This window comes from Phacochoerus africanus, chromosome 4 (assembly GCF_016906955.1).
Source record: "Phacochoerus africanus isolate WHEZ1 chromosome 4, ROS_Pafr_v1, whole genome shotgun sequence".
Classification (NCBI taxonomy): Eukaryota; Metazoa; Chordata; class Mammalia; order Artiodactyla; family Suidae; genus Phacochoerus; species Phacochoerus africanus.
Window position 1 is genome coordinate 36,713,701 of NC_062547.1, and position 16,304 is coordinate 36,730,004.

At 36.7% G+C, this 16,304-nt stretch overlaps 1 protein-coding gene across 1 annotated transcript in view; it reads right to left on the reverse strand.

Moving 5' to 3' along the window:
- Positions 1 to 16,304, reverse strand: part of LUZP2 (leucine zipper protein 2) — a 522,759-nt gene that overhangs the window by 259,864 nt on the left and 246,591 nt on the right. The window lies entirely within an intron of this gene.

The window sequence follows — 16,304 nt, forward strand, 5'->3', positions numbered from 1 at the left end:
AAGGCTATCTGAAATGCTGGCTCCAGGGCTAAAGTCCTCATAAAATTTATCTCTCAACTTTATTAAACTGACATAATTATAATTTTTACATATTTATATATTTTCATATACTGACATTTATATATTTTAGGATGACATAATTTTTTATCTGCCTTTTCAGATGTAAAAATTTTAAGAGCTTCTTGCCAGTCTTACTACCAGGAATATCTTCATCAATTATGTGAGGGCCATCTCCTTGAAATAAAATCATCAGAAAAGATAACCCTAACTTCCAGTCTCTGTGGGAAGATAGGAGCCTAACTTCTATGGGCATTGATTAGGTAGACTAACCATGGAGAAAACCACCTGCAAACTCAGGAATAATTCAGTGTGCACTGCACGGCCCACTGATTAATGTCTCTTCCTTAGTTCCTCTAGTATTTTTCCACCAGCTCACCCCAGAGCCACTCCTGCCATTTATTTTAGCAGAGTTGAGTTTAGGCTTTGTTCTGGCTTCTCTCCTCTACTGCAGTAGCCTAGAACAAAGTTTTCTATGCCCATTTTACTTTGTCTAGTGCAATTATTCTTTGATGAGATTTATCAGGATGTTCTTTATTTTTTTACAGCTGAGAATAAGGGGGATCCATATAAATCTTTTCACTCCAGCCCAACTATGAGCAGAGCACATCCACATAGAGTTTCAGGTAGCAACATTAATAGATCATATGTACATGTGAGGGAACTGTCCACAGAGGGCAGATTCAGACTCACAAGGCCACTTAGAATTGTTTCAAAATAAATAAGAAAATCTTAAATCAAATATACAATTGATGACATATATACAAGTCTGAATGGTTCTGTATTCTAAAGCCAACCTTTGAAACTAGAAAAGTGAAAACATCAGTAAACACCAAATCAGTAATGTTACAGAGGGAAAAGAAAGGAAACAATCTGACCTTGTTCAGTGTGGGACTTAGCATGGGATCCTGAATCCTTTAGTGAGTATCCAAGTAATGCACTGTGAAGAGACTCACCCACGGTTAAGCTGCTCAGCTAAAATTTAAACTCAGATTTAACCAGAATTTAAGCATCAAGGCACTGGAAGAGAATCAATACAGAAAGTGGACCAGCCTTATGGTAATTAAGAAGCCAAGATCTTTTGGTGAAAAAATTGGGAAAAAAATTAAAAATGCAAGTCTTGGAAGCTGTTTCAAGAGAGCTTTCTATCCCAGATGAGCTACATCTCTGGCTGGAACAGGAGGCAATCCCAAGGCTGACACTGAGTTTACGTAGGTAGAATCAGTGTGTAAGCTAATTAGGAAGAGCAGTAGTGATGTGGAAAGGAGGGGAAGCATGGGGTATAAGAAAATGCCAAAACTTAACAGAAGAAAATTATTGCTTATTGGATTTTACAGCCAAATAAAACTTGATTGAAATCCAGTCTGCTTTTTATTATTGGGGTAAAATTAAGCATTTGGACTTCAATGAACTTCAATAAATTTTCCTGTAAGTCATAATTTATAATATTTACCCTAATCATTTGCTATAGAGATGAGAGGTAACAAAAACAGAAATGCAGTTCCCCACATACATGAGGTCCTCATTAAATAGTACTATAAGTGGTTCTGCTACACAGATTTCCCTGGACTTAAATGGAGTTACATCCTTAAAAACCCATTGTCAGTTGCAAATATCATTAGCCAAAAATGCGTTTAATGAATCTAACCTATGGAGCATCATAGCTTAGTCTAGCCTACAGTTGGGCAAACTCCTCTGACACAAAAGCTATGGTGTAATAAAGTATAATTTATTATTCATGTAATTTATTGAATAATATACTGAATGTTAAAATAGTTCTTTCGGATACAGAATTGGTTGTAAATGTATCAGCTTCTGTGGTCCTGAGGTGACTGGAATCTGTTGATCACTGTCACTGCCTAGCATCAGAGAGAGTATCACACTGCATATCACTAACTCAAGAAAATGATAAAATTTAAAGTAATCTTTCTAGTAAATGCTTATTGCTTTTGCACCATTGCAAAATCAAAAAACAAACAAACACAATTAAGTCGAACCACTGTAATTTGGGGACTATCTTATTACTACATAAAGATAATGCCCTTGAACACAGACGTGCAAGAAAGATAGGCTACAAAAGCGAAAAAAATTTTCTATATGTGGAGGAAATAATTGGACAATTTTGAAATGAAGAATTACATTTCAAAATCTTAAAGGTTAAAAGAAGAAAAAGAAAAGGAAAGAAACTGCTTTCTATGTGGAATGAACAAAGAGAAACTCACTCAAAAAGAGACCTGAGCATTAGGAGAAAATCCTTGACATTTACCATATCAAAGATCCTGCTCACATTGCCGCTTTCACTGAAATGTGGATCACAGAAAGGATGTTTCTGATAATTTCAAAATTTTAAATAACAGCACTACAGTTTGGAAAGGCCAAATTATTGGTTCACAAATCATTCCCTTTTTCCTATAAAATAAAATAACTAGTAAGGTATTTACTTAAAATAAAGGGGAAATTTTAGCCCTTTTTGATAGTCAAAAAATAATTTTTTTTTGCTAGTAGCTATATTAGTTCTATTAGATCCTGGAAGATATGGTTATTTGTCAGTTGCTCTTTGGTCCTCTGATAGCACAGAGTCAAACTCTGGATACTTAGCAAGCTCATAAGTATTAAATATACTATTGGAGGTGGGATTAAGATGTCAGAATAGAAGGACTGGAGCTCACCTCTCATAAAAACAACAGAATTACAATAAAATGATGAACAACCTTCAACCAAATAGACTGGAAACTTTCAAAAAGATATCCTACTCCAGAAGACAAAGAGGCGGCCACATCAAGAGATAGCATGGGTGATTATGTCATATAAACAACCCCATAACTTCTGGGTGGGACACCCACAGACTGAAAAGTAACTGCAACACAGAGACTCAGCTACAGGAGTGAGAGTTCTGAGCCCCACATCAAGTCCCCAGGCCTGGGGATCTGTCATTGGGAGAAAAAGCACCTGGGGCACTGGCATTGAAGGCCAGTGGGGATTATGTGCAGGAGCTCTTTGGGACTGGGGGAAATGGATACCCCATTCTTGAAAGGTACACACAGAATTTCATGTGCACTGGGTACCAGAGCAAAGCAGAGCCTCCACAGGAATGTGGGTTGGGCCAGACTGCAGTTCCAGGAGGATCTCTTGGGAAAACAGGGGGTGACTGTGGCTCATTACAGGGGAAGAACATTGGCGGCAAAGATCTCAGGAATATTTATCAGCCTGTGATTCTTTGGAGGTGGCCATTTGGGGAAAACCGGGCCCCATCCATTAGCGCTGAGAAGCCCCAGGGCAAACAATAACCCAGGTGGGATCACAGCCCCACCCATCAGTAAACTGGCTGCCTAAAGACCCCCCCCCAGGCACACAGCCATGTCTAATCTCACCCAGAGACAGAGCCCCACCCACTAGAGGGATAGGAATCAGCCCCACCTACCAGTGGTCAGACACCAGTCCCTCCCATCAGGAAGCCTAGAGTAAGCCCCTGTACCAGCTCCAGCTACAAGGGGAGAAGACATCAGAAGTAAGGGAGGCTACAAATATATTGTCTGCAAAAAGGGCACTACACCAAAAACCTATAAAAATGATAAAGGCAGCGAACTATAATGCAGATAAGGGAGAAAGAAAAAACCCCATAAAAATAGGTAAGTGATCTGGAGATTATCAGCCTCCAGGAAAAAGACTTTAGACTGTTGATGCTGGAAATGATGCGAGACAATGGAAATAAACTGGAGGCAAAGATTGATAATTTACAGCAAACATTGAGCAAAGAAATATAAGATTTAAAACATAAGCAAGCAGAGATGCAAAATACCATAATGAAGTAAAAAATTCATTAGAAGCAACCAACAGCAGAATACAGGATGCAGAAGAATGAATAAGCAAGGTGCAGGATGGACTAGTTGAAATCACTGATGTGGAACACAAAAGAGAAACATAATTGAAAATAAATGAAGAGAGTCTAAGAGAACTCTGGGACAATGTTAAATACACCAACATCTATATTACAGGGGTGCCAAAAGGAGAAGAGAGAGAGAAAGAGAAAAAAAATTTGAAGAGGAAATGGCTGAAAACTTCCCCAACATGGTAAAGGAACCACTCACTCAAATCTAGGAAGCACACACACATATATACATATATCTGGGTCACTTTGTGATTTACATCACACTGTAAATCAACTATAATTTTTTTAAATAGAAAAGTGATAATTATTATAAATTCTTGAGAATGAGAAGATTGTATATCCTATGTCCTATGAATAAGGATAAGGGTTGACTTTAAATAAGAGCATGGCTATTTCACCCAGCATACAGAGTGAATAATAATAAGCCATAACAAGGCAGATAGATTGCTAAATGCCCTGAGAACATGTGAAACACTGCTTTTTGATAGGTATTAATAAGGTTTCCATCAGAAAGAGATGGGACTGTCAAAATAATTTTGAACAGTGTTAACTGAGGAACTATTTTCCAAGATGTAGGGACTGTGAAGGAGGTAATGCAGTAGGTTAAAACTCTAACTATTTGAGACATGAAGGTATAAAAGAAAGGAGTATCAATAAATTCAAGAGCAGAAAGTTAGAGAGATACACCTTGGGAGAAACTGTAAACTTTGAAAATCCATGTACAGAGGGTATATAAACATCCTGGCCTCACTACCCAGCTCTCTTCCATCAGCTGCCAGCAATTCCCATTGGTCAAACACAACTGGAAGACAAAAGACAAAAGAACAAATTGATGCAGTTCATAGAATACAGTCTTATGGGGCACACAGCCATGTAATGATGAGTGGAAAGTGGACCTGAAAGTGTAAATGAACAATATCCAGCATGGATGGCTTTTATTTTTGATGAAATATGAAGCAAGTGTGATGGATAATTTCTCGTGTCAACCTAGCTGGTTTGCAGTGCCCTGATATTTGGTATAACATTATTCTGGATGCTTCTGTGAGGGTATTTCTAGATGAGATTTACATTTATCTTGGTGGACTCTAAGTAAAGCGGACTGTCCACCATAACCTGGGAGGGCCTCATACAACCACGTCAAGGAAGAGTAGAACAAAATTTGAGTACCTCCAAGCAAGAGGTAATTCTACAGCCAACAGCCTTGAGACTTGAACTGCAAGTTCATTCTTCCCTGGGTCTTCAGTCTTCCAGCCTACTACCCTGAAGATTTTGAATTTACCAGATTCAGTAATCATGTGACCCGTTCCTTTAGAATAAATCTCTATATAGATAGATAAGTAGACAGAGTATATAAATCACACACACACACACACCCTATTGGTTCTGTTTCTCTGGAAAAATCTGACTAATATACAGAGATAATAACATTTGAAGTGTGATTTGAAGAGGAGGCATATGACATTTGAGGAGAGAAAATGAAGTACAAAATAAGCAACTACTTTATAATGAATTAAGACTGTGAAAACTACAAGACTGCAGGACTTCTTAAGAGCAGTAAGGGGTCACTTAAGATTGCTGATAAAAAATTCAAAGTGAGATCAATCATCAACCTTCATTCATTTCACCCGTCACAGTCTCCTGCATTGTTACAGGCATAGGGAGACAGATTTAACTAAATTTGGGATTTAGTTATGAGTGTATGTCAAGGTAGGGAGATAAAGACATATCCAAAGTAGTGATATACTAGGATGAGTGATGCAATCTAGGAAGAAAAAAAGAAGAGACACAAGAACACGGAGTGATTAAGGGACAATGAAATGGTTGTGCCATTAATGGATGTGTGTGTGGCAATTAGGGCCAAACTGACAGATAAACCAAAAACTCAAACAGCTGTCATATCTTTCATTAACTAAGAAAAGACCACATTGACCATAAAATAAATACTGTGTCCTGGTACTTGTTAAAAGCATCTATTTAGTTGTTTATAGAGAGTGTCAAATATTGGAATAGAAAATGTGTTATGCAAATGATTCCTTAGATATGTCATGAAGAGAACACATAAATGATAATACTCATCCAAAACTGAAATTTTAACAGTTTTACCTTTGATAATATAGTTGTAAAAAAAATTATTTAGAGGGAGTTCCTGTCATGGTGCAGTGGTTAACGAGTCCGACTAGGAACCATGAGGTTGCGGGTTTGTTCCCTGGCCTTGCTCAGTGGGTTAAGGATCCAGGATTGCCGTGAGCTGTTGTGTGGTTTGCAGGTGCGGCTCGGATCCCAAGTTGCTATGGTCTGGTGTAGACAGGTGGCTACAGCGTTGATTAGACCCCTTGCCTGGGAACCTCCAGATTCCGTGGGAGGGGCTCAAGAGAAGGCAAAAAGACAAAAAAAAAATTAGAATAGTCCGAGATAAAGTTTGGGATCTCAGTTTTCATTCCATGTGTGTATGGGTAGATATAAATACTTATTTGGACAAATACATACATATGATGTAATATATATTGAAGTGATAGACCCATTACTGAGGATATTGAATAGAGATGGAGATAAAAATATAATTGGAGATGCAGCAAGAATTATTTGACATATAAATTCAATTTCTTATTTCTCATCTCTTATTTTTACTTATGCTTTTTGTATGTTATGGTGCTTTAAGTGATTATGAAAACATTATAAAACTTTTTTCCAGAACTCTGTGTCCAATCCTAATTAACGTATCCTATTTTTGAGGATTTCTATGTAATTGCAAGATAGCATCTAGTAAAGGAGAATTAGTGAATACACCCAGGTTGTTCCACTCAAGGGGTATCAAGCCACCACCTCTTGTGGTGATGAGGCTGTGCACACAGATAGGAATCGGTAGTAATAGGCTTTTCATAAAAAAATGATTATGTTATGGAAAACCTAGAAGAAATGGACAAATTCTTAGAAAAGTACAATCTTCCAAGACTAAACCAACATGAAATAGAAAAGATGAATGGACAAATCACAAGAACTGAAATTGAAACGGTGATTAAAGAACTTCCAACAAACAAAAGTCCAGGACCAGATGGCTTCACAGGCGACTTCTGTCAAACATTTAGAGAAGAGCTAACACCTCTCCTTCGGAAACTATTTCAAAAAATTGCAGAGGAAGGGATACTCCCAAACTCATTCTATGAGACCACCATCACCCTGATACCAAAACCAGACAAAGATACCACACAAAAAGAAAAATACAGGCCAATTTCACTGATGAATGTTGATGCAAAAACCCTCAACAAAATACTAGCAGACTGCATCCAACAATACATTAAAAGGATTGTACATCATGATCAAGTGGGTTTTATCCCAGGGATGCAAGGGTTCTTCAATATCCGCAAATCCATCAGTGTGATACACCACATCAACAAACTGAAGAATAAAAACCATACAATCTTCTCAATAGAAATGGAAAAAGTCTTTGACAAAATCCAACACTCATTTCTGATAAAAACCCTTCAGAAAGTGGGCATAGTGGGAACCTGCCTCAACATGATAAAGGCCATATATGACAAACCCACAGTGACCATCATTCTCAATGGTGAAAAGCTGAAAGAATTCCCACTGAGATCAGTAACAAGACAAGGATAACCACTCTCGCTACAACTCTTCAACATAGTTCTGGAAGTCCTAGCCACAGCAATCAGAGAAGTAAAAGAAATAAAAGGAATCCAAATTGGAAAGGAAGAAGTAAAATTATCTCTATTTGTAGATGACATGATACTATACCTAGAGAATCCTAAAGACTCTACCAGAAAACTGTTAGAGCTTATCCACGAATTTGGCAAAGTCGCAGGACACAAAATTAATGCACAGAAATTGACAACATTGCGATACACTAACAATGAAAGAGCAGAAAGAAAAATTAGGGAAGCAATCCCATTTACCATCACATCCAAAAGAATAAAATACCTAGGAGTAAACCTACCTAAATAGATAAAAGACCTGTACTCTGAAACCTATAAGACACTGATGAAAGAAATCAAAGATGACACAAACAGATGGAAAGATATACCATGCTCGTGGATTGGAAGAGTTAATATTATCAAAATGACTATACTACCCAAGGAAATCTACAGATTCAATGCAATCCCTATCAAATTACCAAGGACAATTTTCACAGAACTCGAACAAAATATTTTACAGTATGTTTGGAAGCACTAAAGACACAGAATAGCCAAAGACATTCTGAAAAAGAAAAATGGAGCTGGAGGAATCAGGCTCCTGGACTTCAGACTATAGCACAAAGCAACAATCATCAACAGTGTATGGTACTGGCACAAAGACAGAAATATAGATCAGTGGAACAGGATAGAAAGCCCAAAATTAAACCCATGCACCTATAGCCAACTAATCTATGAAAAAGGCGCCAAGAATATACCATGGAGAAAGGGCAGCTTGTTCACTAAGTGGTACTGGGAAAACTGGACAGCCACATGGAAAAGAATGAAATTAGAACACTCCCTAACACCATACACATAAATAAACTCCAAATGGATTAAAGACCTAGATAGAAGACCAGATATTATAAAACTCTTAGAAGAAAACATAGGCCAAACACTCTCTGGCATAAACGACAGCAACATCTTCTCAGATCCACCTATCAGAGTATTGACAACAAAAACGGACCTAATCAAACTTCAAAGTTTCCACACAGCAAAGGAAACCCTAAACAAAACAGAAAGACAACCCACAGAATGGGAGAAAATTTTTTCTAATGAATTGACTGACAAGGGATTCATCTCCAAAATTTATAAACACCTCTTACAGCTCAATACCAAAACAAACAAACAAACAAACAAACAACCCCATCAAAAAATGGGCAGAAGATCTAAACAGACAATTCTCCAAAGAAGACATAGAGATGGCTGAGAAACACATGGAAAGATGTTCAACATCACTCATCAATAGAGAAATGCAAATCAAAACCACTCTGAGGTACCACCTTACACCAGCCAGAATGGCTATCCTCCCCAAAGTCTACAAACAATAAGTGCTGGTGAGGGTGTAGAGAAAAAGGAACCCTATTTCACTGTTTGTGGGATTGTAAATTGGTGCAACCACTGTGGAAAGCTGTATGGAGATTCCTCAGAAAACTAAACATAGAACTACCATTGGATCCAGCAATCTCACTCCTGGGCATCTATCCAGAGAAAGCCACAACTTACAAAGACACGTATGCCGATGTTCATTGCAGCACTATTGCAATAGCCAAGACATGGAAACAACCTAAATGTCCATCAAAAGAGGAGTGGATCAAGAAGGTGTGGTACATATACACAATGGAATATTACTCAGCCATTAAAAGGAATGAAATACCAGTATTTTTTGCAGCATGGATGGACCTAGAAACTATCATGCTAAGTGAAGTCAGCCATAGGAGGAGACACCAACATCAAATGCTTTCACTGACATGTGGAATCTGAAAAAAGGACAGACTGAACTTTCTTTGCAGAACAGATGCTGACTCACAGACATTGAAAAACTTACGGTCTCTGGAGGAGACGGTTTGAGGTGTGGGGGGAATGTGCTTGGGCTGTGGGATGGAAATCCTGTGAAATTAGATTGTTATGATAATTATAGAACTACAGATGTGATAAATTCATTTGAATAATAAAAAAAATATTATGTTGATGCCCCAGGTATACCATAGTTAGGTCTGCTGCATTGAGAAGCTAGGTTTCTTAGCCATAAGGACAATTATTGTATATTATACTGACTTTCTCATCTGTTTTTAACATACCACAAAGAAAATAAATGTGAGGGAAGGACCTTGCAGAGAAAATAAATATGAGTGGGTGTCATGAAAACTCTTACTAGACAAATAAATTAAAAATAGTGAGAGCTTTCCTCCACAGAGCGATCACTGCTCATGTTGATAGATACTTTTAATAAATATGAATGAAAAATCAGCTGACAATATTATGTGGTTTTGTCAATTAATTCACAATGATAATAATAAATATGGTGATTATGGCTAATATTAGTGAGATACTGATGCTAAGATGAAAGTTCTCAGCATTCTCCATGCATTTATATTTTCATGGTCCATCTATGAGATAGGTTATTATAATTATCTCAATTTTATACTTGAAGAAAATAAGGATGATCCTCCTCAAATTTCTGAATTTACAACCAGTATACATTAAACTCAATTTCTTTTAACTTCAGCATCTTGAGTCATGGAAAAAAACAAGTGATATTTAAATACTGAGCTTTAGGCTTTGGAAGGTATGAAATAATAAAAAATAATTTAATTTTATAAGAACTTAATTGGCCAGAGTTCCAGAAGGATGGCCAATTATAGCTGTTGAAATAATAAGTTCTTTTTAAATCATTTCAGGGGATCAAAAAGAGCATAGGTCAGAGTTGCATAACTTGAATTAATAGGACTATTCACAGTTAATCCACTCATTCCTCAATTATGTTGAGGCCTAAATTGGATTAGAAAAACTGTCAACTCTCTGTTTTAGTGGCAGTCATTATTCTCCAAGTGGACAATTCCTACTATGGAATGTACAAATAGCATCATTTTTATTATTCATGTAACAGTTTCTCATTGGATATTTGATTTATCATAAGAATATCTGGAAGAAAATGTAGATGAATATAAAATTCATTCCAGGAAAGAGATGGGCTTTGTAATCATTAAATCAATAATTACATATATAATAGCTAGCTAGTTAGGTAGTTACATGTCTTTAGGCAAGGGGCAGGTGTTGCAAATAAGCAGACACTAATATGATGTTTATCAAAAAAAGTGGTACCATAAGAAAATTTCTATATATACTGATTGGAAAGTAAGCATATTCTATTTACACAGGGTCAGGACTGTATTTGTTAGATAAGCTCATATATTCTATTTTTTCCCATGGTAAGATAATAGAACTCATTTTTATTATTTTCTTTGTCCCTGTTTTTTTTTTTTTTTTGTCTGTCCACAATCATGTTTTGTTGTTTTGTTTTGTTTTTGTCTTTTTTTAGGGCCACACCCATGACATATGGATGTTTCCAGGCCAAGGGTTGAATTGGAGCTATGCCACAGCCACAGCCACACAACACGGGATCTGGGCTGTACCTGTGACTTACACTGCAGCTCGAGGCAACACCTGGATCCTTAACCCACTGAGCATGGCCAGGGATCAAACCCACATCATCATGGATATTTGTCAGGTTCTTTACTGCTGAGCCACATCGGGAACTCTAAGGGGTAGTTTTCATTTAGTTATTTATTTTTATTTATTTTTTCCAATACAATTGTAATTGGGAAATAAATTTACTCTTTAAAGTGTCTCATTAAATGTATAAATACATTTAATATGTTACTGATGAAATCATAAAATATAAATCATGAAAAGCATAATATGCTTCTTCAAGACATACAATACAGTATTTTCACAACCCTGAGGGATTTGTGAGCGTTTACACAAAAAGGTAATTATGTACCCAGTGGCAGTGAGGGAAAAACACTACCACCAAGCAAACATAAGTTAATACAAGGATGTACTCTGCCATGACCCTTGACTCTACCTAAAGGGCTAAAGCTTAAAGTTTATAAGCACAAACTCAAATAACTGCATTTGAAGAATGTTTATAGGATGTCATGTCTAAGGTTTCTGTGAGTTACAAGCAGTGCCAACTTGAAATAATACAACCACACAAAAAGCCTAGATTTTTGAGATTCCAGCTTTTCATCTGTGAAAGGAGGATGGTGGGCTAGACACTGTTTGAAATCTTGCTTACTGGGCATGTAACATCAGTTAAATAGAATCATAGCCATAATTTTATTATCAGATATGGTTTCTTTATCTTAAATAAGTTTTTAATCTTTATTATCATCATATTATAGTAACATGTTAGGACTGAACTGACCACGAAGATCATCTTGTCAAGCTCATTAAACTTCCTAATGAAATGTCAGACTCTTCTGCCGATACATCATTAATACGCCGAGTAAATAACAATGTCTTCACAGGTCACAGGCTATTTAAATTACTCAGTTAAACATTTCCAAACAAGGTCCACACTTTAATAATTCTCATATTGACACTTATAATCATAGCTGGCACACCTTTTTAACACATCATTAATCATAAAACTACCTACCTATTCAAGCTTTTGATTATTAACTTCTTTGCTCCTTCCTCCCTTCTTTTCAGCCTTGAGGAATTTGTAGGGTAGCAATTCCTTAGAGAATGTAGCATTTTAAAACAGCCACATTAAACAGAAACTAACCAGCAATGTGATGGAAGTCACACCAGAGACACAGATATCACTTGTGATGGCAGCAGATGAGGGAGTCAATCAACTTACACGGGAAGGGTCTGAATTCCATTGCCCAGAACATAGTCATGTAGACCTGACTAACTGCAAATGATGCAGGAGGCTAGTAAAGATGACACTTTGCAAAGTACACCTACATTTCCAGCTAAAGATCATTTATTCTGGTACCAAATAGAAGACTGAGAGGATGGCTATTGGTGGACACATGGCTGTTTCTATCATACTGCCTTACTTTAAATTATGCTGATGACTGGGAGAGGTAGTGAGTGCAGACAATATATAAGTAGAACTTATACATAAAGAATACAATACATAAAATTTGTGTACTTAGATCTAGAAAAGTGTAAAACCCTTGAGATTGTCTACAAAAACTAGTTTGAGATATACAGCAAAAAAAAAAAAAAACGCTTATCAAAAGCAAACCATCTTTCAACAGCCAAACAAACAACTACTACTGCAGCACAAGAGAGCGCTAAATTATTTTTCTCTGTTTTATGTACAAATAATGCAAAATGCATACCAGCACATTCATTCTGGTATGAAAACTTCCTCCTCAAACTTGGAAAATATTAGAATCTCATTTGTAAATACAATATCAATTAATAGTTTAGATTTTATATATTTTTTCCATTTAAAATCAAAATTGGTTTATTTTTTAATCATATCTGTCATATCTAACAACATTTATCAGGTAACTTTGAATGGCAAGTTATAAAAATTCTGTTAATTTCATTTAGGAAAAAAGGGTACATGTAACTTTATTGAAAGCCCCAGAGTAGCAGTTCTCCATCATATCAACAGAGGTATGATTATATCTAGAAAGAAGGAATCTATGGAAATATGAGAGGTGTGACATCCAATGCAACCAAAGCAGCTCTACGAAAATTATACAGAGAGGTTTATTTTCTCACAGCTATGGCAAGAATAGGGAACCTACCTGCGTGTGATATTTAGAAAGATTAAAAGAGACAGCTATTTAGGTGGTTATTTTCACATTTACTTCAAAGTCAATAGTCACAGGGCTGGGAGAACAGTAGGTAGAGTGAGTAAAGCACCTTCAAAGGAGAGGGGAAATTGAGTGCTTAGTTTCTTTTCCACTTTTCTAGCTCTATGAATTTAAGCAACTTGAAAAAGTCTCTTAAGATTTTAGTATTCCTAATCTCTTCCTTCCATTTGAGAATGTGTTTTACTCAATGGCTGGACTGTACAAAGATTAGGTGAAATCATGTATACAAAAAGACTTGCCAACAAGAGGTACAAATACACATGTGATGTGTTAGCCACAGGCACGACAATGACAGTGGCAGTTTTTATTTCTTGGTGAAAATGTTTTCTATTATAAAAAATATATATAGCTAGGAATAAAACAGTGAATAAGAACTTACTGAATATCTACTATGTGATAGGCACTGGGTTCCTAAATGGTAGTAGTAGAGATGACACAAAAGGAGGAAAAGGATGGGGAGGAAGAGAAGGAGGAGGAGGGCGAGGAGGAAGAGAAGGAGCGGGGAGAAGGAAGGAAGGAAATGTTAAAGTGAGGCAAGTTATACAGCAGAGGACTGGGAGAATACATGCTTCAGAGCTGAAGTTCCCAAATTTGGATCCTCCTTCCTAATATTTTGGAAGACTTATTTTCTTGTCACTATAAAATTATTAAGTCCCTATGACAATATCACTGTATGTATTGGCTGTTTTTCCTATCTAGCATTCAGTCCTAATAGCACCTCAAAATCTAGTAGTGAGGAATTATTTTTGTTCATAGTACATAGTAGACCATTTAGTCAATTGTCTTAGTCTTCCTTAGCCAATAAGAGTCCATGAGACTAAAGTTAAACTGTGGAATGTCCTCTCCACAACTGCCCTCAGACCATACTTTCAGTGCTACAAAGACACCTCTTGAAGATTTCCCTTCTCAGTTGTTTAAAGTTACCCCTTCTACGCATTGCTCACCATTCCTGTGCATTCTTCATATGAACAATGGGAATCCTTTTACCTAAGTTTAAGAAATGCAGATGGACAAGCCTATGGATCAAGGGGTCATTTCAACTTGCAAATCTTATTATATAAAAAACTTTTTGTAAGACTACAGCTGCCATTGAAGGTGGTTCCTCTGATGGATCTTGGCAAAGTCAATTGAAAATCTTTTGCAAATAATTCATGATTCTAGATACTACAAGAATATCTATGATTCATGGGAAGAGCTCAATTTATCAAAATTAAATTGATTTATTCTAACCCTCATAAATGACTGTGGGATTCAAGACTTCAATGCAGGAAATAACTGCAGATGTGGTAGAACTTACCAAGAGAACTGGAATTAGAAATGAGGCCTGAATTTCTGTAATCTTATGATAAAATTTTAGTGCATGAAGAGTTGCTTCTAATGGATGACCAAAGAAAGTGGTTTCTTGAGATGAAATCTACTCCTGATGAAGATGTTATGAAAACTGTGGAAATAACAACATAAACTTAGTTGATAAATCAGCAGCAGGCTTTGAGAGGATCGACTCTAACTTTGAAAGAAGTTCTGCGGATAAAATTTTGTCAAACAGCATTGCATGTTACAAAAGGATCGTTTATGAAAGGAGGAGTAAATTGATATGGAGGCATATGGAGGTTCCCAGGCTAGGGGTCCAATTGGAGCTGTAGCTGCTGGCCTACACCACAAACAGCAATGTCAGATCCAAGCTGCATCTGTGATCCACGCCCCAGCTCACGGTAACACTGGATCCTTAACCCACTGAGCAAGGACAGGAATCAAACCTGTGTTCTCATGGATACTAGTCTGATTTGCTTCCATTGAGCCAAGTCAGGAACTCCCAGTCTATGTTCTTGGAATCAAGGCTATTTAAGGTGTAAAGATGTCATGAAGGGGAAGAAACCCATTTTTTTTTTGAGTTGGGGCATTAATTATGGTCAGGCACTAGGTCCCTTTACTAATGTTGGATCCATGATGCACAAAGGAGGGATAATGGCTTGAAGGAAGGCTTGATAAGCAAATAGAACAAAATAATGTGGCTTGAAGGAAGGATTGAGAAGCAAATAGAACAAAATAGTGTATCTCTGAAGATTGAAAACAAAGCAGTTCTCCCATTTCCTTCTAGGTACAGAGATGAAGGAGATCATTTACCTAATATTATATGACTAAAGCTTCCCTAGTGCCATTTTTATTAAGAATTTGAATGTAGCAAGTAAATAGAAAATGAGAAAACTAAAGATCCTTAATATGTTTGGAAGGAGGGTGAAATCATATACAAGGGAATATTAATAACAAAGGTATAGTGATACAAATGCATCATGTATGACTTGAGACTTGAAATGATTAAAATATTACTTAAATACTCTGATCTGGGGGTTAATTAGAAAATGAGTGAGGATAACAGGGAGCAATAGAAGTATTTGATGGTTTTCTTTGTTCATTTTATTTTATCAGTCCAATATCTAGACACTCTTTAGCAATGAACCTTTCTTTTCTGTGGGAAATCCATTTCTGTTTTGTGTTGGATTGCTCCCATCTAACAAAAGGATAGAAATGTGACTCAGACTTGGCCTAAGTGCCCCATTTCCCCTGTCCAAGGTGACTGGCTCAAGCATACAAAACAATTTAGGCTCTTCCTTGGGATTTTTCTCCTTTTGCAGTCTGAAAAGATTTTCTCACTTGACTATTTCTAAACTGGCAGACTATTAATCAAAAAGTTCTGGGACTTCTTGTCAGTTCTCCACTTCTGCCATATGGAGAGAGACATTGAGAGACGGAATGAGATATTCCAAAAGTTAGAGAGGTAGAGTTCCGTCTTACCTCGGGGTATTTTTATTTAAGTGAAATATTAAGTTTTAGTGTATTTGTTTATTTAGAACTATTTTCTAAGCAAATATTTTCTTGTAATAGTACTGCGTTTTTTGTTGTTGTTTTTTTGTTTTGGCCATGACTGTCCATGGATCAAACCTGGGCCACAGTAGTGACCCAGGCCACTACAGAGACAACACTGGATCCTTAACCCACTGTACCATAAAAGAACTCCCATAATATTGCTTACAGATGAACAAATTT